Source organism: Malurus melanocephalus, unplaced genomic scaffold (genome assembly GCF_030028575.1).
Source record: "Malurus melanocephalus ecotype Western Australia unplaced genomic scaffold, MMel_1.1 scaffold_313, whole genome shotgun sequence".
In the NCBI taxonomy this organism is placed as follows: Eukaryota; Metazoa; Chordata; class Aves; order Passeriformes; family Maluridae; genus Malurus; species Malurus melanocephalus.
In genome coordinates, this window is record NW_026623545.1 from 581,616 (window position 1) to 585,937 (window position 4,322).

Genomic DNA, 4,322 nt, shown 5'->3' on the forward strand with positions numbered 1-4,322 from the left:
GAGAAAAAAAAAAAAAAAAAAAAAGAACCCACCAAAAAAACCCCATCAACCAAAACCAGAAAACCTCTTAAATTGCAATGGATGATATACAACCAGTAATGTTTGTGGAGTGTGCTATTTATTTGAGGACTGAACTAAGCAATATTCTTAAGTAATCCATCTAATAAAGGTCATGATCTTTCAAACTAAGCTATYGAAACATGGATGTTACTACACAACCAGCTGTGTTTATTTCTSAAAGATTAGAACCTTTCACAAGGATCAATTCAATTACATGCATGAACATTTTTATAGTGTGGCCATATGATTTGGCATCTCATCAATGCATATTTTAAATATCATGCACCTTGGTTACTAGAAACACCATTTCCCAAGGCTTTCCTTGGAACAGRTTGCAAAAGTTTACACATGCAGGCAGTTAAATAAGTATTACACACACACACAAGCAAAAGGCACAACAGCAAATGTGTGCACAGTGAATTTTGCTTTTTTTTCATTAGTAACTCCAGATACGGGAGAGTAGAATTATGACTTTAAAACTACTAAGTGCAATTCACAGTGTGAGAAACAGTGTCCTTAAAAGTATGAGCTTTTATCTTTGTCTCAGTAGAACAAATAATTTTGTTGTCTCATATAACTCTCCTTGAACTCCAGCTGCCTAGTTTAATATCTATGCCTTTAAGTCTGTTTTCCCAAGAAGTACTGGATAAGACACACCATGWCAAGATGTTATTTTGAAGTATGCAGAATAATTCTAGGATCATATTATGCTAGAGACTTATTCTTGCTTTGCATGCATCACTATCCTTTCCAGTGACCCAAGGTAAAAAATACAAGCTCTCGACACAGATGCCAGCTTCAGACCTACTCTGACTAATTCAACTTTATTTCTGTACACTTTTTCTCATTGGAAATTCCAGCGTCAATCCGCATCAAATTCAAACTGCACTTATAAAGTCCCTGAGCAAAATTGAATGGAGAAAAAAAAAATAAAGATCTGTAAGGCATGTTGCTTTCTATTGCATATTGAGAAATTAGGGTATAAAAATGAAAGCCTTACTTTCATAGATGAAAGTAACGACATTTGTAACCAATTGGAAAACATTCACATTTTAATCATCGTCATACTTCTGTAAGCAGCACTGCCAGAACTCTCTCACACACATATTTATACATGCACAATAAAAACTAATAGGAGAACTGTAGTCTTTTTTCCTTTTTCCAGATTTTTTTTTTCTTTTTGTAAACACTCAGAAATATGCAATGAAGTTCTCAGTGGGCTACTATTGTAAAACAAAAAATGCTCTCAAGTAACAGATTATTAACATTTTACTGACAGAATTCACAATACAACAAAATGCAATTTAAAAGATTTGAAAAACTGACCTTTTCATGTGSTGAGGTTTTTCAGCAAATTCCATATGGTAACTTATGTTTTTTTTCATTTTATCTGCTTGCATGTAAGTCACTGCTGACTGCATACTATAACTAAGGTCTGTAGGAATTCTAAAAGACTAAAAAATATCACTGTTCTTTCTATCAGGCAAAGTTGAATACTTGCAGGAGTAGTCACCTTACAGGAAAGACATTAAATGCTTCCTAAGTAATAACTGATTTGTTTTAAAAACACTGAAATGCTTCTTTCATTATGCTTGCACGTTAATTTGTTTGGTTGTTTTAATTGTTTAAAAAAAAATATATGTTGAGGATTTTCAAAGCACCAAGCTAAGAATTGGCAATTTCTAAAAGCCTTCGGGCTTGKTTATTTAATTCTTAAGGGAATCACAGTCAGATGATGCATTTAAGACCACTTTTTCACTTGAGAAAATAAAACCAAACACCCATTCCTCCCCCCTCCAGGGATTTGAAAACATCATTCCCTTAACACACACATTCTAAACAGTTATCAGTTTGAATAAATATGCCAGCAAACTGTTTAAAATACCACATAAACTGCCATGGTTTAACATAAAAGTTATACAAAGTCATGCAGAAAAAAGAAAAAAAAAATAAAGCAACTTCTACTGAGAAATGAAATTCTCATGTGCTCAGCTAATTAACTAASTGGAATCTTTCTTACCTGTACAGCAGCAACCCTCCCTGAAACACTCAGTAATGCACAGTTGGAGCAGCTGTTTCCATGTAATGAGATTTTTTCCTCTGAAAAATGCACACTTTCTTCCGAGTTTCCCTTTKCTGCAAGCTCTGGTAATACTACAGCTCCATAAAGTTAAAATCCTTGTTCAGAAGACAAAGTACAAAGCGTTCGATTGAAAAAATCTTCCAGGCAGCCGTGCACATCAGACCATCCTGTAAGCAGTTGTCCTTTTTCCTCAATTAAAATTCACAGCATACTTCACAGCTAGGCTGACTTTTCTGCATATAGTTAACTGTTTGCAAGCATTTGGATGCAGTAAACAAACAAGATGCTCAGCAGAGCTTGACTTGATCACTTGGTTTTTGTCAGATTTTTAGACGCAAGCTGCTCCTGTGTTCTCTCTGTTCTTTCTAGTCTTTCTTGTTAGCTCGGTTTGTTATTAGTCAGATTGCCAGGGGCTGGGAGGTAGGCGTAAATAAAGAGACTTCTTGGCTTTTGACTCAGCCTTTAAGCCCTTCCCCACCAGAGAGCTTTAATCTGCCAATGTCATTTAACACAAGATACAGCTCCACCTTGAGACAGAACAGCTCCTCCTCCTGCAATTTCTCTCACCTCCTTTTCCCCTTATCTAAGTGAGCCCCAGAAAGTACAATTCAGCTAAATATCTTCTAGATTGCTTAAGGACTGTTAATGCCTGATTTTGCAAAACAGTAAACATCCACTGCAGCTTTTGCCGTTTGTTCTCTTAGGCAGACTTTGCATTTAGTTTGTATCTGCAAATGCTTGCTTTAAAAACCTGAAAGCATTCCAGCCCAGACTCCACAAAACACACCACAAGGGAAACTTTGTCCTCTGGAAAATATGTCTATCACAATTCTGCACAGATAGTGCAGAATTGAAGTGCAGAATTATTCAAATAGATGAATGAGACTGTAGGACTCAATCCGGTCCACTCAGTGTGGTGAGTATACACAGTTGTACATACTGTATTTCTGAAAAAAAAGCAACAACAAACAACCAAACCAAACCAAACATAACCCCCCCAAAAAACAAATAAACAAACAAACAAACAAATTACTGTTTATGCCTGCAAAATGACTGCCATCAGCCCTTTTTAAAAGTGCCCATCTTTTCTGTAGGAATAAKACTTGGTTGACTGAAATTGTCTGTTTTACAGATGCTAGCACAGCACTGGTGTCTGTCTATGTGAGACTGCATTGCRTTTGCATGAAACATTTCTTTGATTAAAAAAAAAAACAGTCTGGTTTGATGAAGGGCATTTGTAAAGACATGTATCATACTCAAGCTCTTGTTTTCTTCATGCTCATGACCAAGTAAATTAGCAGATACCATACAGCTACAGTAAAACGTTCATTTCATGCAAGGAGAGTTTTCCTTATCCCTCCTGCACTGTATGGGATGTTTTTATGAGCTGCAAATGCTACTTCCCTGTTCATCCCACCACCACAGAGCCACAAAAYCTTTTGGTGAGCAACAATAGAYGTGGTGCTCCAGTGTATTTGCCCTCTAGAGCATCATATTTCTGTTTTGTTCTTATTGTGCCTTGGATTACTATGCAGACTGTTTACCACAGACTCCAACCAGTCAGATTCCAGGAACTTCTTTTGCACTGATAGATCTGTAGGTGGCCCCATTGACCTTTAAAGAGATACTGCAATATACTGCTCCATGTGATGAGGACTATCAAGATCTTGTCCTATATTTCTACTCACACACATACACATAAATTTTTATGTATAAGTTTATATATATATAATATAAGCTTATATACTTAATATATATATTAAGTATATATATGTATATATATGTCTTGTTTTATTAGAATGAGTTCTTCAGTACTTACATTTCTGAAAATAAAAGATATGATTTAGCGCAATAAAAAAAAGACAAAACATTCCTAAGGAATAGCAACAATTTGATTTTCATTCTTTTCAACACACCACCTTTTTTTTTTTTTTTTTTTGCAGTTTGCTACTTTTAATGAACCTCGCTACTCAATCTAGATCTACAGACATTTTACTGTTAAGGTTCAAAGGTTCTCAGCTGTCTGTGACCAGCCAAATAAATTATTATTTTCTTTATTCATTTTGAATTTATGAATTTTAAGTCATATGGTTTCTTTTTTTTTTTTTACTGAAAAGTTTTCAAATGTTAACACTTATGGTTGGCTGTTTGAGATAGAGAATATGTCTCTATATAGATC

The 4,322-nt window shown here is 35.1% G+C and overlaps 1 protein-coding gene across 1 annotated transcript in view; it reads right to left on the minus strand.

Annotated features, from left to right (window-relative positions):
* Positions 1-2,616, minus strand: part of SLITRK6 (SLIT and NTRK like family member 6) — a 6,852-nt gene extending 4,236 nt beyond the window's left edge. Inside the window, exon 1 of the mRNA XM_057377418.1 lies at positions 2,081-2,616. The gene's annotated coding sequence lies outside the window, so the exon portion shown is untranslated. The remainder of the gene's footprint in view (positions 1-2,080) is intronic.
* Between the last annotated feature and the right edge of the window lie 1,706 nt (positions 2,617-4,322).